General features: G+C 44.3%; 21 non-coding genes and 2 pseudogenes across 21 annotated transcripts; all 23 read right to left on the bottom strand.

The window, feature by feature from the left end:
* Window positions 1–4,342: 4,342 nt before the first annotated feature.
* LOC130395335 (5S ribosomal RNA) lies at window positions 4,343–4,461 on the bottom strand. Its single transcript, XR_008898404.1, has one exon. It is a non-coding gene; the product is annotated as a 5S ribosomal RNA (ribosomal RNA).
* Window positions 4,462–4,982: 521 nt separating this feature from the next.
* On the bottom strand, window positions 4,983–5,113 carry LOC130395137 (5S ribosomal RNA; annotated as a pseudogene).
* Window positions 5,114–5,642: 529 nt separating this feature from the next.
* LOC130400314 (5S ribosomal RNA) lies at window positions 5,643–5,762 on the bottom strand. The gene has a single exon (XR_008902791.1). It is a non-coding gene; the product is annotated as a 5S ribosomal RNA (ribosomal RNA).
* Window positions 5,763–6,281: 519 nt separating this feature from the next.
* LOC130399818 (5S ribosomal RNA) lies at window positions 6,282–6,400 on the bottom strand. The gene has a single exon (XR_008902316.1). It is a non-coding gene; the product is annotated as a 5S ribosomal RNA (ribosomal RNA).
* Window positions 6,401–6,930: 530 nt separating this feature from the next.
* Window positions 6,931–7,049, bottom strand: LOC130397526 (5S ribosomal RNA). The gene has a single exon (XR_008900115.1). It is a non-coding gene; the product is annotated as a 5S ribosomal RNA (ribosomal RNA).
* A 529-nt stretch (window positions 7,050–7,578) lies between these two features.
* Window positions 7,579–7,697, bottom strand: LOC130398977 (5S ribosomal RNA). Its single transcript, XR_008901516.1, has one exon. It is a non-coding gene; the product is annotated as a 5S ribosomal RNA (ribosomal RNA).
* A 520-nt stretch (window positions 7,698–8,217) lies between these two features.
* LOC130397525 (5S ribosomal RNA) lies at window positions 8,218–8,336 on the bottom strand. Its single transcript, XR_008900114.1, has one exon. It is a non-coding gene; the product is annotated as a 5S ribosomal RNA (ribosomal RNA).
* A 529-nt stretch (window positions 8,337–8,865) lies between these two features.
* Window positions 8,866–8,996, bottom strand: LOC130395115 (5S ribosomal RNA; annotated as a pseudogene).
* Window positions 8,997–9,525: 529 nt separating this feature from the next.
* On the bottom strand, window positions 9,526–9,644 carry LOC130397524 (5S ribosomal RNA). The gene has a single exon (XR_008900113.1). It is a non-coding gene; the product is annotated as a 5S ribosomal RNA (ribosomal RNA).
* A 519-nt stretch (window positions 9,645–10,163) lies between these two features.
* LOC130397523 (5S ribosomal RNA) lies at window positions 10,164–10,282 on the bottom strand. The gene has a single exon (XR_008900111.1). It is a non-coding gene; the product is annotated as a 5S ribosomal RNA (ribosomal RNA).
* Window positions 10,283–10,801: 519 nt separating this feature from the next.
* On the bottom strand, window positions 10,802–10,921 carry LOC130400930 (5S ribosomal RNA). Its single transcript, XR_008903398.1, has one exon. It is a non-coding gene; the product is annotated as a 5S ribosomal RNA (ribosomal RNA).
* Window positions 10,922–11,450: 529 nt separating this feature from the next.
* On the bottom strand, window positions 11,451–11,570 carry LOC130401212 (5S ribosomal RNA). Its single transcript, XR_008903677.1, has one exon. It is a non-coding gene; the product is annotated as a 5S ribosomal RNA (ribosomal RNA).
* Window positions 11,571–13,496: 1,926 nt separating this feature from the next.
* On the bottom strand, window positions 13,497–13,615 carry LOC130399800 (5S ribosomal RNA). The gene has a single exon (XR_008902298.1). It is a non-coding gene; the product is annotated as a 5S ribosomal RNA (ribosomal RNA).
* Window positions 13,616–14,144: 529 nt separating this feature from the next.
* On the bottom strand, window positions 14,145–14,263 carry LOC130399581 (5S ribosomal RNA). The gene has a single exon (XR_008902088.1). It is a non-coding gene; the product is annotated as a 5S ribosomal RNA (ribosomal RNA).
* A 529-nt stretch (window positions 14,264–14,792) lies between these two features.
* LOC130397521 (5S ribosomal RNA) lies at window positions 14,793–14,911 on the bottom strand. Its single transcript, XR_008900109.1, has one exon. It is a non-coding gene; the product is annotated as a 5S ribosomal RNA (ribosomal RNA).
* A 528-nt stretch (window positions 14,912–15,439) lies between these two features.
* Window positions 15,440–15,558, bottom strand: LOC130397520 (5S ribosomal RNA). The gene has a single exon (XR_008900108.1). It is a non-coding gene; the product is annotated as a 5S ribosomal RNA (ribosomal RNA).
* A 529-nt stretch (window positions 15,559–16,087) lies between these two features.
* LOC130397519 (5S ribosomal RNA) lies at window positions 16,088–16,206 on the bottom strand. Its single transcript, XR_008900107.1, has one exon. It is a non-coding gene; the product is annotated as a 5S ribosomal RNA (ribosomal RNA).
* A 529-nt stretch (window positions 16,207–16,735) lies between these two features.
* LOC130397518 (5S ribosomal RNA) lies at window positions 16,736–16,854 on the bottom strand. Its single transcript, XR_008900106.1, has one exon. It is a non-coding gene; the product is annotated as a 5S ribosomal RNA (ribosomal RNA).
* Window positions 16,855–17,383: 529 nt separating this feature from the next.
* LOC130397517 (5S ribosomal RNA) lies at window positions 17,384–17,502 on the bottom strand. Its single transcript, XR_008900105.1, has one exon. It is a non-coding gene; the product is annotated as a 5S ribosomal RNA (ribosomal RNA).
* A 529-nt stretch (window positions 17,503–18,031) lies between these two features.
* On the bottom strand, window positions 18,032–18,150 carry LOC130397516 (5S ribosomal RNA). Its single transcript, XR_008900104.1, has one exon. It is a non-coding gene; the product is annotated as a 5S ribosomal RNA (ribosomal RNA).
* A 529-nt stretch (window positions 18,151–18,679) lies between these two features.
* LOC130397515 (5S ribosomal RNA) lies at window positions 18,680–18,798 on the bottom strand. Its single transcript, XR_008900103.1, has one exon. It is a non-coding gene; the product is annotated as a 5S ribosomal RNA (ribosomal RNA).
* A 529-nt stretch (window positions 18,799–19,327) lies between these two features.
* On the bottom strand, window positions 19,328–19,446 carry LOC130397514 (5S ribosomal RNA). Its single transcript, XR_008900102.1, has one exon. It is a non-coding gene; the product is annotated as a 5S ribosomal RNA (ribosomal RNA).
* A 529-nt stretch (window positions 19,447–19,975) lies between these two features.
* Window positions 19,976–20,094, bottom strand: LOC130397513 (5S ribosomal RNA). The gene has a single exon (XR_008900101.1). It is a non-coding gene; the product is annotated as a 5S ribosomal RNA (ribosomal RNA).
* Between the last annotated feature and the right edge of the window lie 265 nt (window positions 20,095–20,359).

Here is a 20,359-nt window from a genome sequence, read left to right as displayed (position 1 = left end):
AGTATAAAAATGAAGTATAAAAAACATACAAACTGGTAAGCTTTTCCCACCATCGTATTGGTATAAATTTAAATAAGCCATTTTTTTAAGCCAATCGTGAAAAGGCAGACAGTCGGCAGACTGGATCTGGCCCTCAAATTGTCTTGACCCCGGTGGAGGAGCTGTTAATAAACATAAATTCAGGGCGCCCTGGCATGGAGGGGGTACCTGGAGGTACCTACCACCTCAGAGAGTCATGGGCCATACCCCACACTGGTTGAATGTAGGTTTTTGTGTTTTCTTGTATTTTAGATTTTTTTTGCCTTCGAAGTAACACATGCAAACCGTGTGCTTGCCACAGCGCATACTATTCCAAATGTTTCTTTTTTGGTAACTGGGTAGAAAACCTAAAAGTGACAATTCATCAACTTCACAGATCAAGATGGATCAGTGCTTGTAATGAAGCCGCCGGCTACGATCGAACATTCTCCAGTGGATGCAAGTCCGTTAGGACTATTTTATACTTTATGTTGTAAATGCCTCTCGGCATAGTACTCAGACAATATTGCTCTTTGTATGATAGGAGGCCGATACAAATCTTGGATGGGTCATCTGAAACGACTGTGATGTGCTCAGCATCTCCAGCATTATAGCCTAGATAAAACTACCATTTGAAAAAAACGGAGGGCAACGCAAATAGTCTGGAGTGAACTGAGGCCAGGTCCTCGATTGGTAGTGTTGGCTATGTAAGGCTATTTAAATATATTAAAGATTTGCGCGAGAATCTATATCTCTCCACTCCAGCAAAAAGTCATCCAATATGCCAAGATGTCGAGCCGTGGTCTTATCAATCGCTCCCGGTGGATTGCACGTATAATTTGCGCTCTGATATCAGCAGTTCTCTCATCAAAAGGGCATGCCATTGTGAACACATGAAATCTGCGGTGAACGCCGGTTGAAATACCCAAAACCGGGTTATGTTTCAAACTTAACCTGCGCAAAACCTGTGGGGTGTTCCACAAAGCCGGTTTTATCACATAACCGGGTAAGTTAACCCAGGGTTTGCTGTAACCCTAGGTTTTCCGTTCCAAAAGGATCACGGTATGTTAGTTGCTATAGCAACATATGCTCTGAATCAAACCTGGTCGGACCAGGTTTTGCGCAGGTTAAGTTTGAAACATAACCCGGTTTTGGGTATTTCAACCGGCGTTCACCGCAGATTTCATGTGTTCACAATGGCATGCCCTTTTGATGAGAGAACTGCTGATATCAGAGCGCAAATTATACGTGCAATCCACCGGGAGCGATTGATAAGACCACGGCTCGACATCTTGGCATATTGGATGACTTTTTGCTGGAGTGGAGAGATATAGATTCTCGCGCAAATCTTTAATATATTTAAATAGCCTTACATAGCCAACACTACCAATCGAGGACCTGGCCTCAGTTCACTCCAGACTATTTGCGTAGCCCTCCGTTTTTTTCAAATGGTAGTTTTATCTAGGCTATAATGTTGGAGATGCTGAGCACATCACAGTCGTTTCAGATGACCCATCCAAGATTTGTATCGGCCTCCTATCATACAAAGAGCAATATTGTCTGAGTACTATGCCGAGAGGCATTTACAACATAAAGTATAAAAGAGTCCTAACGGACTTGCATCCACTGGAGAATGTTCGATCGTAGCCGGCGGCTTCATACAAGCACTGATCCATCTTGATCTGTGAAGTTGATGAATTGTCACTTTTAGGTTTTCTACCCAGTTACCAAAAAAGAAACATTTGGAATAGTATGCGCTGTGGCAAGCACACGGTTTGCATGTGTTACTTCGAAGGCAAAAAAAATCTAAAATACAAGAAAACACAAAAACCTACATTCAACCAGTGTGGGGTATGGCCCATGACTCTCTGAGGTGGTAGGTACCTCCAGGTACCCCCTCCATGCCAGGGCGCCCTGAATTTATGTTTATTAACAGCTCCTCCACCGGGGTCAAGACAATTTGAGGGCCAGATCCAGTCTGCCGACTGTCGGCCTTTTCACGATTGGCTTAAAAAAATGGCTTATTTAAATTTATACCAATACGATGGTGGGAAAAGCTTACCAGTTTGTATGTTTTTTATACTTCATTTTTATACTTGATCCTCTGACCGCTTGGAAGCAATCGGAGTACATATTGTTTTAGAAGAAAGGGGTTATGTGGTAGGATCTTTAAGAATGCTTAACTGGGATATTTATATATTCATGGCTCAAATATTAAGGATCATGCTTTTGACGTGTAACTAACGCATTTACGCGGTCAGCGATCCGCTGCCAGGCTTTGGTTCTCCGGGTTCCAGAGGTTTTAGCGTTCCCTTTTCTTGTGATAATGTCCTTCTCCTCGTCATAGCTCTCCAGGAGAACCTGGAGTTCCATTTCATTGAAATAAGCGGCCCGTTTCGCCATATCGATCAGGGTTTCCATGATCCATACATCACGTCTTTTTAAGTTTGGCGTGGACGCGCACAACCCTGTGTTAACCAACCCCGAGTTGATTGAACTAATGCATAACCGCTGCTGTGGAACCGAAAACTCTGGGTTGGTCGGCACAGGGTCAATCAACCTAGAGTTCAGCGTTAACTCAGTGTTTGTTAAACCTCCGTTCGTGGAACACCCCTCTGGTCCGACCAGGTTTGATTCAGAGCATATGTTGCTATAGCAACTAACATACCGTGATCCTTTTGGAACGGAAAACCTAGGGTTACAGCAAACCCTGGGTTAACTTACCCGGTTATGTGATAAAACCGGCTTTGTGGAACACCCCACTGGTTTTGCGCAGGTTAAGTTTGAAACATAACCCGGTTTTGGGTATTTCAACCGGCGTTCACCGCAGATTTCATGTGTTCACAATGGCATGCCCTTTTGATGAGAGAACTGCTGATATCAGAGCGCAAATTATACGTGCAATCCACCGGGAGCGATTGATAAGACCACGGCTCGACATCTTGGCATATTGGATGACTTTTTGCTGGAGTGGAGAGATATAGATTCTCGCGCAAATCTTTAATATATTTAAATAGCCTTACATAGCCAACACTACCAATCGAGGACCTGGCCTCAGTTCACTCCAGACTATTTGCGTAGCCCTCCGTTTTTTTCAAATGGTAGTTTTATCTAGGCTATAATGCTGGAGATGCTGAGCACATCACAGTCGTTTCAGATGACCCATCCAAGATTTGTATCAGCCTCCTATCATACAAAGAGCAATATGGTCTGAGTACTATGCCGAGAGGCATTTACAACATAAAGTATAAAATAGTCCTAACGGACTTGCATCCACTGGAGAATGTTCGATCGTAGCCGGCGGCATCATTACAAGCACTGATCCATCTTGATCTGTGAAGTTGATGAATTGTCACTTTTAGGTTTTCTACCCAGTTACCAAAAAAGAAACATTTGGAATAGTATGCGCTGTGGCAAGCACACGGTTTGCATGTGTTACTTCGAAGGCAAAAAAAATCTAAAATACAAAAAAACACAAAAACCTACATTCAACCAGTGTGGGGGATGGCCCATGACTCTCTGAGGTGGTACTAGGTACCTCGAGGTACCCCCTCCATGCCAGGGCGCCCTGAATTTATGTTTATTAACAGCTCCTCCACCGGGGTCAAGACAATTTGAGGGCCAGATCCAGTCTGCCGACTGTCGGCCTTTTCACGATTGGCTTAAAAAAATGGCTTATTTAAATTTATACCAATACGATGGTGGGAAAAGCTTACCAGTTTGTATGTTTTTTATACTTCATTTTTATACTTGATCCTCTGACCGCTTGGAAGCAATCGGAGTAGGCCTACATATTGTTTTAGAAGAAAGGGGTTATGTGGTAGGATCTTTAAGAATGCTTAACTGGGATATTTATATATTCATGGCTCAAATATTAAGGATCATGCTTTTGACGTGTAACTAACGCATTTACGCGGTCAGCGATCCGCTGCCAGGCTTTGGTTCTCCGGGTTCCAGAGATTTTAGCGTTCCCTTTTCTTGTGATAATGTCCTTCTCCTCGTCATAGCTCTCCAGGAGAACCTGGAGTTCCATTTCATTTAAATGAGCGGCCTGTTTCGCCATATCGATCAGGGTTTCCATGATCCATACATCACGTCTTTTTAAGTTTGGCGTGGACGCGCACAACCCTGTGTTAACCAACCCCGAGTTGATTGAACTAATGCATAACCGCTGCTGTGGAACCGAAAACTCTGGGTTGGTCGGCACAGGGTCAATCAACCTAGAGTTCAGCGTTAACTCAGTGTTTGTTAAACCTCCGTTCGTGGAACACCCCTCAGGTCACGGTAGGCCCCGGAGGCAATGAGCTCGAGTTGAAAAAGAAAAAGCTTACTGCACCTGGTATTCCCAGGCGGTCTCCCATCCAAGTACTAACCAGGCCTGACCCTGCTTAGCTTCCGAGATCAGACGAGATCGGGCGTGTTCAGGGTGGTATGGCCGTAAATAAATAGTGCTGGCGCAAAACCAGGTTTTATACAGTAGCACATAAGGAGTGAGAAACCTGCTGAGGCTCGACGTTACACTTTTACAAAAACAATCATTAGTTAGATATAAACGGCAGTAATTGATTCAGTAGGACTCCTTATCCATGTAAACGATCATTGTGACATCTGAATTCATTAATTATCTGCAATACACTGCGTGTGCGTGTGATGTTAAATGTTTGAACCAAGGTTAACGGTTAAAGTGTCAGAGAATGGGTGGTGATTTTTTGACGTCCTCCCATGATCTGAAGTGAGCATGTGTGTTTTTGTTTTGGTGAAAGTTTAAGAAATGTACAACTGTCGGTTCAGCTCTCTGGTGCTCCCTGCTGGCAGTATCACTATACTGTCCTCATGTTTCACAAAAATAGTTTTGAGAGACGTTGTCAGTTTTTGTATGTTGCTTAAATCCTCCAAAGCGGTTGGCAGTAAACATCAGGTCACGGTACGCCACGGAGTCAATGAGCTCGAGTTGAAAAAGAAAAAGCTTACAGCACCTGGTATTCCCAGGCGGTCTCCCAGGCGGTCTCCCATCCAAGTACTAACCAGGCCCGACCCTGCTTAGCTTCCGAGATCAGACGAGATCGGGAGTGTTCAGGGTGGTATGGCCGTAAGCAATTAGTGCAGGCGCAAAACCAGGTTTTATACAGTAGCACATAAGGAGTGAGAAAGCTGCTGAGGCTCGACGTTACACTTTTACAAAAACAATCATTAGTTAGATATAAACGGCAGTAATTGATTCAGTAGGACTCCTTATCCATGTAAACGATCATTGTGACATCTGAATTCATTAATTATCTGAAATACACTGCGTGTGCGTGTGATGTTAAATGTTTGAACCAAGGTTAACGGTTAAAGTGTCAGAGAATGGGTGGTGACTTTTTGACGTCCTCCCATGATCTGAAGTGAGCGTGCGTGTTTGTGTTGGTGAAAGTTTAAGAAATGTACAACTGTCGGTTCAGCTCTCTGGTGCTCCCTGCTGGCAGTATCACTATACTGTCCTCATGTTTCACAAAAATAGTTTTGAGAGACGTTGTCAGTTTTTGTATGTTGCTTAAATCCTCCAAAGCGGTTGGCAGTAAACATCAGGTCACGGTACGCCACGGTAGGCCACGGAGTCAATGAGCTCGAGTTGAAAAAGAAAATGCTTACAGCAGCCTGGTATTCCCAGGCGGTCTCCCATCCAAGTACTAACCAGGCCCGACCCTGCTTAGCTTCCGAGATCAGACGAGATCGGGCGTGTTCAGGGTGGTATGGCCGTAAGCAATTAGTGCAGGCGCAAAACCAGGTTTTATACAGTAGCACATAAGGAGTGAGAAAGCTGCTGAGGCTCGACGTTACACTTTTACAAAAACAATCATTAGTTAGATATAAACGGCAGTAATTGATTCAGTAGGACTCCTTATCCATGTAAACGATCATTGTGACATCTGAATTCATTAATTATCTGAAATACACTGCGTGTGCGTGTGATGTTAAATGTTTGAACCAAGGTTAACGGTTAAAGTGTCAGAGAATGGGTGGTGATTTTTTGACGTCCTCCCATGATCTGAAGTGAGCGTGCGTGTTTGTGTTGGTGAAAGTTTAAGAAATGTACAACTGTCGGTTCAGCTCTCTGGTGCTCCCTGCTGGCAGTATCACTATACTGTCCTCATGTTTCACAAAAATAGTTTTGAGAGACGTTGTCAGTTTTTGTATGTTGCTTAAATCCTCCAAAGCGGTTGGCAGTAAACATCAGGTCACGGTACGCCACGGAGTCAATGAGCTCGAGTTGAAAAAGAAAAAGCTTACAGCACCTGGTATTCCCAGGCGGTCTCCCATCCAAGTACTAACCAGGCCCGACCCTGCTTAGCTTCCGAGATCAGACGAGATCGGGAGTGTTCAGGGTGGTATAGCCGTAAGCAATTAGTGCAGGCGCAAAACCAGGTTTTATACAGTAGCACATAAGGAGTGAGAAAGCTGCTGAGGCTCGACGTTACACTCTTACAAAAACAATCATTAGTTAGATATAAACGGCAGTAATTGATTCAGTAGGACTCCTTATCCATGTAAACGATCATTGTGACATCTGAATATCATTAATTATCTGAAATACACTGCGTGTGCGTGTGATGTTAAATGTTTGAACCAAGGTTAACGGTTAAAGTGTCAGAGAATGGGTGGTGATTTTTTGACGTCCTCCCATGATCTGAAGTGAGCGTGCGTGTTTGTGTTGGTGAAAGTTTAAGAAATGTACAACTGTCGGTTCAGCTCTCTGGTGCTCCCTGCTGGCAGTATCACTATACTGTCCTCATGTTTCACAAAAATAGTTTTGAGAGACGTTGTCAGTTTTTGTATGTTGCTTAAATCCTCCAAAGCGGTTGGCAGTAAACATCAGGTCACGGTACGCCACGGTAGGCCACGGAGTCAATGAGCTCGAGTTGAAAAAGAAAAAGCTTACAGCACCTGGTATTCCCAGGCGGTCTCCCATCCAAGTACTAACCAGGCCCGACCCTGCTTAGCTTCCGAGATCAGACGAGATCGGGCGTGTTCAGGGTGGTATGGCCGTAAGCAATTAGTGCAGGCGCAAAACCAGGTTTTATACAGTAGCACATAAGGAGTGAGAAAGCTGCTGAGGCTCGACGTTACACTTTTACAAAAACAATCATTAGTTAGATATAAACGGCAGTAATTGATTCAGTAGGACTCCTTATCCATGTAAACGATCATTGTGACATCTGAATTCATTAATTATCTGAAATACACTGCGTGTGCGTGTGATGTTAAATGTTTGAACCAAGGTTAACGGTTAAAGTGTCAGAGAATGGGTGGTGATTTTTTGACGTCCTCCCATGATCTGAAGTGAGCGTGCGTGTTTGTGTTGGTGAAAGTTTAAGAAATGTACAACTGTCGGTTCAGCTCTCTGGTGCTCCCTGCTGGCAGTATCACTATACTGTCCTCATGTTTCACAAAAATAGTTTTGAGAGACGTTGTCAGTTTTTGTATGTTGCTTAAATCCTCCAAAGCGGTTGGCAGTAAACATCAGGTCACGGTACGCCACGGTAGGCCACGGAGTCAATGAGCTCGAGTTGAAAAAGAAAAAGCTTACAGCACCTGGTATTCCCAGGCGGTCTCCCATCCAAGTACTAACCAGGCCCGACCCTGCTTAGCTTCCGAGTTCAGACGAGATCGGGCGTGTTCAGGGTGGTATGGCCGTAAGCAATTAGTGCAGGCGCAAAACCAGGTTTTATACAGTAGCACATAAGGAGTGAGAAAGCTGCTGAGGCTCGACGTTACACTTTTACAAAAACAATCATTAGTTAGATATAAACGGCAGTAATTGATTCAGTAGGACTCCTTATCCATGTAAACGATCATTGTGACATCTGAATTCATTAATTATCTGAAATACACTGCGTGTGCGTGTGATGTTAAATGTTTGAACCAAGGTTAACGGTTAAAGTGTCAGAGAATGGGTGGTGATTTTTTGACGTCCTCCCATGATCTGAAGTGAGCGTGCGTGTTTGTGTTGGTGAAAGTTTAAGAAATGTACAACTGTCGGTTCAGCTCTCTGGTGCTCCCTGCTGGCAGTATCACTATACTGTCCTCATGTTTCACAAAAATAGTTTTGAGAGACGTTGTCAGTTTTTGTATGTTGCTTAAATCCTCCAAAGCGGTTGGCAGTAAACAATCAGGTCACGGTACGCCACGGAGTCAATGAGCTCGAGTTGAAAAAGAAAAAGCTTACAGCACCTGGTATTCCCAGGCGGTCTCCCATCCAAGTACTAACCAGGCCCGACCCTGCTTAGCTTCCGAGATCAGACGAGATCGGGCGTGTTCAGGGTGGTATGGCCGTAAGCAATTAGTGCAGGCGCAAAACCAGGTTTTATACAGTAGCACATAAGGAGTGAGAAAGCTGCTGAGGCTCGACGTTACACTTTTACAAAAACAATCATTAGTTAGATATAAACGGCAGTAATTGATTCAGTAGGACTCCTTATCCATGTAAACGATCATTGTGACATCTGAATTCATTAATTATCTGAAATACACTGCGTGTGCGTGTGATGTTAAATGTTTGAACCAAGGTTAACGGTTAAAGTGTCAGAGAATGGGTGGTGATTTTTTGACGTCCTCCCATGATCTGAAGTGAGCGTGCGTGTTTGTGTTGGTGAAAGTTTAAGAAATGTACAACTGTCGGTTCAGCTCTCTGGTGCTCCCTGCTGGCAGTATCACTATACTGTCCTCATGTTTCACAAAAATAGTTTTGAGAGACGTTGTCAGTTTTTGTATGTTGCTTAAATCCTCCAAAGCGGTTGGCAGTAAACATCAGGTCACGGTACGCCACGGTAGGCCACGGAGGCAATGAGCTCGAGTTGAAAAAGAAAAAGCTTACAGCACCTGGTATTCCCAGGCGGTCTCCCAGGCGGTCTCCCATCCAAGTACTAACCAGGCCCGACCCTGCTTAGCTTCCGAGATCAGACGAGATCGGGCGTGTTCAGGGTGGTATGGCCGTAAGCAATTAGTGCAGGCGCAAAACCAGGTTTTATACAGTAGCACATAAGGAGTGAGAAAGCTGCTGAGGCTCGACGTTACACTTTTACAAAAACAATCATTAGTTAGATATAAACGGCAGTAATTGATTCAGTAGGACTCCTTATCCATGTAAACGATCATTGTGACATCTGAATTCATTAATTATCTGAAATACACTGCGTGTGCGTGTGATGTTAAATGTTTGAACCAAGGTTAACGGTTAAAGTGTCAGAGAATGGGTGGTGATTTTTTGACGTCCTCCCATGATCTGAAGTGAGCGTGCGTGTTTGTGTTGGTGAAAGTTTAAGAAATGTACAACTGTCGTTTCAGCTCTCTGGTGCTCCCTGCTGGCAGTATCACTATACTGTCCTCATGTTTCACAAAAATAGTTTTGAGAGACGTTGTCAGTCTTTGTATGTTGCTTAAATCCTCCAAAGCGGTTGGCAGTAAACATCAGGTCACGGTAGGTCACGGTAGGCCACGGAGGCAATGAGCTCGAGTTGAAAAAGGAAAAGCTTACAGCACCTGGTATTCCCAGGCGGTCTCCCATCCAAGTACTAACCAGGCCCGACCCTGCTTAGCTTCCGAGATCAGACGAGATCGGGCGTGTTCAGGGTGGTATGGCCGTAAGCAATTAGTGCAGGCGCAAAACCAGGTTTTATACAGTAGCACATAAGGAGTGAGAAAGCTGCTGAGGCTCGACGTTACACTTTTACAAAAACAATCATTAGTTAGATATAAACGGCAGTAATTGATTCAGTAGGACTCCTTATCCATGTAAACGATCATTGTGACATCTGAATTCATTAATTATCTGAAATACACTGCGTGTGCGTGTGATGTTAAATGTTTGAACCAAGGTTAACGGTTAAAGTGTCAGAGAATGGGTGGTGATTTTTTGACGTCCTCCCATGATCTGAAGTGAGCGTGCGTGTTTGTGTTGGTGAAAGTTTAAGAAATGTACAACTGTCGGTTCAGCTCTCTGGTGCTCCCTGCTGGCAGTATCACTATACTGTCCTCATGTTTCACAAAAATAGTTTTGAGAGACGTTGTCAGTTTTTGTATGTTGCTTAAATCCTCCAAAGCGGTTGGCAGTAAACATCAGGTCACGGTACGCCACGGAGTCAATGAGCTCGAGTTGAAAAAGAAAAAGCTTACAGCACCTGGTATTCCCAGGCGGTCTCCCATCCAAGTACTAACCAGGCCCGACCCTGCTTAGCTTCCGAGATCAGACGAGATCGGGCGTGTTCAGGGTGGTATGGCCGTAAGCAATTAGTGCAGGCGCAAAACCAGGTTTTATACAGTAGCACATAAGGAGTGAGAAAGCTGCTGAGGCTCGACGTTACACTTTTACAAAAACAATCATTAGTTAGATATAAACGGCAGTAATTGATTCAGTAGGACTCCTTATCCATGTAAACGATCATTGTGACATCTGAATTCATTAATTATCTGAAATACACTGCGTGTGCGTGTGATGTTAAATGTTTGAACCAAGGTTAACGGTTAAAGTGTCAGAGAATGGGTGGTGATTTTTTGACGTCCTCCCATGATCTGAAGTGAGCGTGCGTGTTTGTGTTGGTGAAAGTTTAAGAAATGTACAACTGTCGGTTCAGCTCTCTGGTGCTCCCTGCTGGCAGTATCACTATACTGTCCTCATGTTTCACAAAAATAGTTTTGAGAGACGTTGTCAGTTTTTGTATGTTGCTTAAATCCTCCAAAGCGGTTGGCAGTAAACATCAGGTCACGGTACGCCACGGAGTCAATGAGCTCGAGTTGAAAAAGAAAAAGCTTACAGCACCTGGTATTCCCAGGCAGGTCTCCCATCCAAGTACTAACCAGGCCCGACCCTGCTTAGCTTCCGAGATCAGACGAGATCGGGCGTGTTCAGGGTGGTATGGCCGTAAGCAATTAGTGCAGGCGCAAAACCAGGTTTTATACAGTAGCACATAAGGAGTGAGAAAGCTGCTGAGGCTCGACGTTACACTCTTACAAAAACAATCATTAGTTAGATATAAACGGCAGTAATTGATTCAGTAGGACTCCTTATCCATGTAAACGATCATTGTGACATCTGAATTCATTAATTATCTGAAATACACTGCGTGTGCGTGTGATGTTAAATGTTTGAACCAAGGTTAACGGTTAAAGTGTCAGAGAATGGGTGGTGATTTTTTGACGTCCTCCCATGATCTGAAGTGAGCGTGCGTGTTTGTGTTGGTGAAAGTTTAAGAAATGTACAACTGTCGGTTCAGCTCTCTGGTGCTCCCTGCTGGCAGTATCACTATACTGTCCTCATGTTTCACAAAAATAGTTTTGAGAGACGTTGTCAGTTTTTGTATGTTGCTTAAATCCTCCAAAGCGGTTGGCAGTAAACATCAGGTCACGGTACGCCACGGTAGGCCACGGAGTCAATGAGCTCGAGTTGAAAAAGAAAAAGCTTACAGCACCTGGTATTCCCAGGCGGTCTCCCATCCAAGTACTAACCAGGCCCGACCCTGCTTAGCTTCCGAGATCAGACGAGATCAGGGCGTGTTCAGGGTGGTATGGCCGTAAGCAATTAGTGCAGGCGCAAAACCAGGTTTTATACAGTAGCACATAAGGAGTGAGAAAGCTGCTGAGGCTCGACGTTACACTTTTACAAAAACAATCATTAGTTAGATATAAACGGCAGTAATTGATTCAGTAGGACTCCTTATCCATGTAAACGATCATTGTGACATCTGAATTCATTAATTATCTGAAATACACTGCGTGTGCGTGTGATGTTAAATGTTTGAACCAAGGTTAACGGTTAAAGTGTCAGAGAATGGGTGGTGATTTTTTGACGTCCTCCCATGATCTGGGCCCCGTTTCCCGAAAGCGTCGTTAGCCTAAGTGGATCGTGAAGGGTGTCGAAAGGGCATCGTAGAGTTTTCACCGCGTTTCCCGAAAGCATCGTGGGGAACGAACGTCTTGAAAACGCTCGTAGCTAACGAGTACTCCAGGGGTGCTCGTAGGTACTCGTAGGACGCTAAGAGCATCGTCAGCTATAGCCTCAGTGGCGACACCATCGGACATTCCGTCTATTGGATGCGTTTTATTAAAACGCATTGCGCCTTTATGTTCTTAGTTTGGTAATCAATAAAGATTATTAATTAATTTATTAAGAAAGATGTTAAAATGGCCAAAATAAAACGGGACAGTCCAGAAAATGTTTGCGCAGGCAGGGCACTCAAAATGTGTGAGAGAAAGTGGGGGGATTTGTGCAGACTGACATAGGCTACTCATAAAACATAGCATAAAATAATGTAAAAAAAAAATTAAATTAAATAAATTAAAAAAAATAAAAAATAACGAAATAAAAGAAATTAAAAAAAATAAAACATAAAGAAATAAAAAATATATAAAAAACAAGCAAAGGAGCAGGCAAAAGGCTGGGATATGGTGGGGATTGGTCACGTTGACGGGAATGTTTAGTGACATGAGGGAGGGTGGAGGGGGTTAAAAAAAAGTCTCAATCACTATTCGACGCGCATGAAAACCAGCCGCGTAGTTATGAGGGAGGCCGTCCTCACACCGATCTTCCTCATCGTCATCGTCCTCAACGTCCTCCGGTTCAAGCAATGCCACCCCAGCCTTAGCTGCAATGTTGTGCAACATAGCCGTCACACATATCACGGCGCATGACTTGGCCGGCGAAAACTGGAGCCCTCCGCCTGACTTGTGAAGGCATCTAAGCGCAACTTCCACCTCCCGATCGTGCGCTCAACGATGCACCGGGCCAGACGGTGGGCATCGTTGTATTCCTCATCATGGACGTCTCCCGGGTTATTCACAGGTGTGAATAGGAATTATTTCAGGGGGGAAAATGCTGTGAAACGCACAGTGCATTCAGGATTAGGACTGATATATGTCGGTTTAAGCCTAATCAATTGTGTTTTAATGTCTTTAGCATTCATATAATTGCAGTCTATTTTTTTCGTAGGCTACTCTGCTGTTGTCCTTGATGGGGATATATTTTAACCCTTTTTAACACAATTTTCCTGCGACATTCCTGCGTCTCCCCCTCCTACGGAGCCCATTTCAGCACCGTGTCAGTAGACAGTTACAATCCTACGACGTCGTGAGTGCAGCGAATGCGCGTTCACGTTAAGAGGAGTTTCGGGAAACGCTCCAAAGAAATTGACGATGGATCGCAAGATCCATCGTGAGAATGATCGTACGAGCGTGGATCCATCGTTATCGGGAAACGGGGCCCTGAAGTGAGCGTGCGTGTTTGTGTTGGTGAAAGTCTAAGAAATGTACAACTGTCCGTTCAGCTCTCTGGTGCTCCCTGCTGGCAGTATCACTATACTGTCCTCATGTTTCACAAAAATAGTTTTGAGAGACGTTGTCAGTTTTTGTATGTTGCTTAAATCCTCCAAAGCGGTTGGCAGTAAACATCAGGTCACGGTACGCCACGGTAGGCCACGGAGTCAATGAGCTCGAGTTGAAAAAGAAAAAGCTTACAGCACCTGGTATTCCCAGGCGGTCTCCCATCCAAGTACTAACCAGGCCCGACCCTGCTTAGCTTCCGAGATCAGACGAGATCGGGCGTGTTCAGGGTGGTATAGCCGTAAGCAATTAGTGCAGGCGCAAAACCAGGTTTTATACAGTAGCACATAAGGAGTGAGAAAGCTGCTGAGGCTCGACGTTACACTTTTACAAAAACAATCATTAGTTAGATATAAACGGCAGTAATTGATTCAGTAGGACTCCTTATCCATGTAAACGATCATTGTGACATCTGAATTCATTAATTATCTGAAATACACTGCGTGTGCGTGTGATGTTAAATGTTTGAACCAAGGTTAACGGTTAAAGTGTCAGAGAATGGGTGGTGATTTTTTGACGTCCTCCCATGATCTGAAGTGAGCGTGCGTGTTTGTGTTGGTGAAAGTTTAAGAAATGTACAACTGTCGGTTCAGCTCTCTGGTGCTCCCTGCTGGCAGTATCACTATACTGTCCTCATGTTTCACAAAAATAGTTTTGAGAGACGTTGTCAGTTTTTGTATGTTGCTTAAATCCTCCAAAGCGGTTGGCAGTAAACATCAGGTCACGGTACGCCACGGTAGGCCACGGAGGCAATGAGCTCGAGTTGAAAAAGAAAATGCTTACAGCACCTGGTATTCCCAGGCGGTCTCCCATCCAAGTACTAACCAGGCCCGACCCTGCTTAGCTTCCGAGATCAGACGAGATCGGGCGTGTTCAGGGTGGTATGGCCGTAAGCAATTAGTGCAGGCGCAAAACCAGGTTTTATACAGTAGCACATAAGGAGTGAGAAAGCTGCTGAGGCTCGACGTTACACTTTTACAAAAACAATCATTAGTTAGATATAAACGGCAGTAATTGATTCAGTAGGACTCCTTATCCATGTAAACGATCATTGTGACATCTGAATTCATTAATTATCTGAAATACACTGCGTGTGCGTGTGATGTTAAATGTTTGAACCAAGGTTAACGGTTAAAGTGTCAGAGAATGGGTGGTGATTTTTTGACGTCCTCCCATGATCTGAAGTGAGCGTGCGTGTTTGTGTTGGTGAAAGTTTAAGAAATGTACAACTGTCGGTTCAGCTCTCTGGTGCTCCCTGCTGGCAGTATCACTATACTGTCCTCATGTTTCACAAAAATAGTTTTGAGAGACGTTGTCAGTTTTTGTATGTTGCTTAAATCCTCCAAAGCGGTTGGCAGTAAACATCAGGTCACGGTACGCCACGGTAGGCCACGGAGTCAATGAGCTCGAGTTGAAAAAGAAAAAGCTTACAGCACCTGGTATTCCCAGGCGGTCTCCCATCCAAGTACTAACCAGGCCCGACCCTGCTTAGCTTCCGAGATCAGACGAGATCGGGCGTGTTCAGGGTGGTATGGCCGTAAGCAATTAGTGCAGGCGCAAAACCAGGTTTTATACAGTAGCACATAAGGAGTGAGAAAGCTGCTGAGGCTCGACGTTACACTCTTACAAAAACAATCATTAGTTAGATATAAACGGCAGTAATTGATTCAGTAGGACTCCTTATCCATGTAAACGATCATTGTGACATCTGAATTCATTAATTATCTGAAATACACTGCGTGTGCGTGTGATGTTAAATGTTTGAACCAAGGTTAACGGTTAAAGTGTCAGAGAATGGGTGGTGATTTTTTGACGTCCTCCCATGATCTGAAGTGAGCGTGCGTGTTTGTGTTGGTGAAAGTTTAAGAAATGTACAACTGTCGGTTCAGCTCTCTGGTGCTCCCTGCTGGCAGTATCACTATACTGTCCTCATGTTTCACAAAAATAGTTTTGAGAGACGTTGTCAGTTTTTGTATGTTGCTTAAATCCTCCAAAGCGGTTGGCAGTAAACATCAGGTCACGGTACGCCACGGTAGGCCACGGAGTCAATGAGCTCGAGTTGAAAAAGAAAAGCTTACAGCACCTGGTATTCCCAGGCGGTCTCCCATCCAAGTACTAACCAGGCCCGACCCTGCTTAGCTTCCGAGATCAGACGAGATCGGGCGTGTTCAGGGTGGTATGGCCGTAAGCAATTAGTGCAGGCGCAAAACCAGGTTTTATACAGTAGCACATAAGGAGTGAGAAAGCTGCTGAGGCTCGACGTTACACTTTTACAAAAACAATCATTAGTTAGATATAAACGGCAGTAATTGATTCAGTAGGACTCCTTATCCATGTAAACGATCATTGTGACATCTGAATTCATTAATTATCTGAAATACACTGCGTGTGCGTGTGATGTTAAATGTTTGAACCAAGGTTAACGGTTAAAGTGTCAGAGAATGGGTGGTGATTTTTTGACGTCCTCCCATGATCTGAAGTGAGCGTGCGTGTTTGTGTTGGTGAAAGTTTAAGAAATGTACAACTGTCGGTTCAGCTCTCTGGTGCTCCCTGCTGGCAGTATCACTATACTGTCCTCATGTTTCACAAAAATAGTTTTGAGAGACGTTGTCAGTTTTTGTATGTTGCTTAAATCCTCCAAAGCGGTTGGCAGTAAACATCAGGTCACGGTACGCCACGGTAGGCCACGGAGGCAATGAGCTCGAGTTGAAAAAGAAAAAGCTTACAGCACCTGGTATTCCCAGGCGGTCTCCCATCCAAGTACTAACCAGGCCCGACCCTGCTTAGCTTCCGAGATCAGACGAGATCGGGCGTGTTCAGGGTGGTATGGCCGTAAGCAATTAGTGCAGGCGCAAAACCAGGTTTTATACAGTAGCACATAAGGAGTGAGAAAGCTGCTGAGGCTCGACGTTACACTCTTACAAAAACAATCATTAGTTAGATATAAACGGCAGTAATTGATTCAGTAGGACTCCTTATCCATGTAAACGATCATTGTGACATCTGAATTCATTAATTATCTGAAATACACTGCGTGTGCGTGTGATGTTAAATGTTTGAACCAAGGTTAACGGTTAAAGTGTCAGAGAATGGGTGGTGATTTTTTGACGTCCTCCCATGATCTGAAGTGAGCGTGCGTGTTTGTGTTGGTGAAAGTTTAAGAAATGTACAACTGTCGGTTCAGCTCTCTGGTGCTCCCTGCTGGCAGTATCACTATACTGTCCTCATGTTTCACAAAAATAGTTTTGAGAGACGTTGTCAGTTTTTGTATGTTGCTTAAATCCTCCAAAGCGGTTGGCAGTAAACATCAGGTCACGGTACGCCACGGTAGGCCACGGAGTCAATGAGCTCGAGTTGAAAAAGAAAAAGCTTACAGCACCTGGTATTCCCAGGCGGTCTCCCATCCAAGTACTAACCAGGCCCGACCCTGCTTAGCTTCCGAGATCAGACGAGATCGGGCGTGTTCAGGGTGGTATGGCCGTAAGCAATTAGTGCAGGCGCAAAACCAGGTTTTATACAGTAGCACATAAGGAGTGAGAAAGCTGCTGAGGCTCGACGTTACACTTTTACAAAAACAATCATTAGTTAGATATAAACGGCAGTAATTGATTCAGTAGGACTCCTTATCCATGTAAACGATCATTGTGACATCTGAATTCATTAATTATCTGAAATACACTGCGTGTGCGTGTGATGTTAAATGTTTGAACCAAGGTTAACGGTTAAAGTGTCAGAGAATGGGTGGTGATTTTTTGACGTCCTCCCATGATCTGAAGTGAGCGTGCGTGTTTGTGTTGGTGAAAGTTTAAGAAATGTACAACTGTCGGTTCAGCTCTCTGGTGCTCCCTGCTGGCAGTATCACTATACTGTCCTCATGTTTCACAAAAATAGTTTTGAGAGACGTTGTCAGTTTTTGTATGTTGCTTAAATCCTCCAAAGCGGTTGGCAGTAAACATCAGGTCACGGTACGCCACGGTAGGCCACGGAGTCAATGAGCTCGAGTTGAAAAAGAAAAAGCTTACAGCACCTGGTATTCCCAGGCGGTCTCCCATCCAAGTACTAACCAGGCCCGACCCTGCTTAGCTTCCGAGATCAGACGAGATCGGGCGTGTTCAGGGTGGTATGGCCGTAAGCAATTAGTGCAGGCGCAAAACCAGGTTTTATACAGTAGCACATAAGGAGTGAGAAAGCTGCTGAGGCTCGACGTTACACTTTTACAAAAACAATCATTAGTTAGATATAAACGGCAGTAATTGATTCAGTAGGACTCCTTATCCATGTAAACGATCATTGTGACATCTGAATTCATTAATTATCTGAAATACACTGCGTGTGCGTGTGATGTTAAATGTTTGAACCAAGGTTAACGGTTAAAGTGTCAGAGAATGGGTGGTGATTTTTTGACGTCCTCCCATGATCTGAAGTGAGCGTGCGTGTTTGTGTTGGTGAAAGTTTAAGAAATGTACAACTGTCGGTTCAGCTCTCTGGTGCTCCCTGCTGGCAGTATCACTATACTGTCCTCATGTTTCACAAAAATAGTTTTGAGAGACGTTGTCAGTTTTTGTATGTTGCTTAAATCCTCCAAAGCGGTTGGCAGTAAACATCAGGTCACGGTACGCCACGGTAGGCCACGGAGTCAATGAGCTCGAGTTGAAAAAGAAAAAGCTTACAGCACCTGGTATTCCCAGGCGGTCTCCCATCCAAGTACTAACCAGGCCCGACCCTGCTTAGCTTCCGAGATCAGACGAGATCGGGCGTGTTCAGGGTGGTATGGCCGTAAGCAATTAGTGCAGGCGCAAAACCAGGTTTTATACAGTAGCACATAAGGAGTGAGAAAGCTGCTGAGGCTCGACGTTACACTCTTACAAAAACAATCATTAGTTAGATATAAACGGCAGTAATTGATTCAGTAGGACTCCTTATCCATGTAAACGATCATTGTGACATCTGAATTCATTAATTATCTGAAATACACTGCGTGTGCGTGTGATGTTAAATGTTTGAACCAAGGTTAACGGTTAAAGTGTCAGAGAATGGGTGGTGATTTTTTGACGTCCTCCCATGATCTGAAGTGAGCGTGCGTGTTTGTGTTGGTGAAAGTTTAAGAAATGTACAACTGTCGGTTCAGCTCTCTGGTGCTCCCTGCTGGCAGTATCACTATACTGTCCTCATGTTTCACAAAAATAGTTTTGAGAGACGTTGTCAGTTTTTGTATGTTGCTTAAATCCTCCAAAGCGGTTGGCAGTAAACATCAGGTCACGGTACGCCACGGTAGGCCACGGAGTCAATGAGCTCGAGTTGAAAAAGAAAAAGCTTACAGCACCTGGTATTCCCAGGCGGTCTCCCATCCAAGTACTAACCAGGCCCGACCCTGCTTAGCTTCCGAGATCAGACGAGATCGGGCGTGTTCAGGGTGGTATGGCCGTAAGCAATTAGTGCAGGCGCAAAACCAGGTTTTATACAGTAGCACATAAGGAGTGAGAAAGCTGCTGAGGCTCGACGTTACACTTTTACAAAAACAATCATTAGTTAGATATAAACGGCAGTAATTGATTCAGTAGGACTCCTTATCCATGTAAACGATCATTGTGACATCTGAATTCATTAATTATCTGAAATACACTGCGTGTGCGTGTGATGTTAAATGTTTGAACCAAGGTTAACGGTTAAAGTGTCAGAGAATGGGTGGTGATTTTTTGACGTCCTCCCATGATCTGAAGTGAGCGTGCGTGTTTGTGTTGGTGAAAGTTTAAGAAATGTACAACTGTCGGTTCAGCTCTCTGGTGCTCCCTGCTGGCAGTATCACTATACTGTCCTCATGTTTCACAAAAATAGTTTTGAGAGACGTTGTCAGTTTTTGTATGTTGCTTAAATCCTCCAAAGCGGTTGGCAGTAAACATCAGGTCACGGTACGCCACGGTAGGCCACGGAGTCAATGAGCTCGAGTTGAAAAAGAAAAAGCTTACAGCACCTGGTATTCCCAGGCGGTCTCCCATCCAAGTACTAACCAGGCCCGACCCTGCTTAGCTTCCGAGATCAGACGAGATCGGGCGTGTTCAGGGTGGTATGGCCGTAAGCAATTAGTGCAGGCGCAAAACCAGGTTTTATACAGTAGCACATAAGGAGTGAGAAAGCTGCTGAGGCTCGACGTTACACTTTTACAAAAACAATCATTAGTTAGATATAAACGGCAGTAATTGATTCAGTAGGACTCCTTATCCATGTAAACGATCATTGTGACATCTGAATTCATTAATTATCTGAAATACACTGCGTGTGCGTGTGATGTTAAATGTTTGAACCAAGGTTAACGGTTAAAGTGTCAGAGAATGGGTGGTGATTTTTTGACGTCCTCCCATGATCTGAAGTGAGCGTGCGTGTTTGTGTTGGTGAAAGTTTAAGAAATGTACAACTGTCGGTTCAGCTCTCTGGTGCTCCCTGCTGGCAGTATCACTATACTGTCCTCATGTTTCACAAAAATAGTTTTGAGAGACGTTGTCAGTTTTTGTATGTTGCTTAAATCCTCCAAAGCGGTTGGCAGTAAACATCAGGTCACGGTACGCCACGGTAGGCCACGGAGTCAATGAGCTCGAGTTGAAAAAGAAAAAGCTTACAGCACCTGGTATTCCCAGGCGGTCTCCCATCCAAGTACTAACCAGGCCCGACCCTGCTTAGCTTCCGAGATCAGACGAGATCGGGCGTGTTCAGGGTGGTATGGCCGTAAGCAATTAGTGCAGGCGCAAAACCAGGTTTTATACAGTAGCACATAAGGAGTGAGAAAGCTGCTGAGGCTCGACGTTACACTTTTACAAAAACAATCATTAGTTAGATATAAACGGCAGTAATTGATTCAGTAGGACTCCTTATCCATGTAAACGATCATTGTGACATCTGAATTCATTAATTATCTGAAATACACTGCGTGTGCGTGTGATGTTAAATGTTTGAACCAAGGTTAACGGTTAAAGTGTCAGAGAATGGGTGGTGATTT

This window comes from Gadus chalcogrammus, chromosome 12, assembly GCF_026213295.1.
Source record: "Gadus chalcogrammus isolate NIFS_2021 chromosome 12, NIFS_Gcha_1.0, whole genome shotgun sequence".
NCBI classification, from domain to species: domain Eukaryota; kingdom Metazoa; phylum Chordata; class Actinopteri; order Gadiformes; family Gadidae; genus Gadus; species Gadus chalcogrammus.
This window is presented reverse-complemented; position numbering and strand designations above follow the sequence as displayed.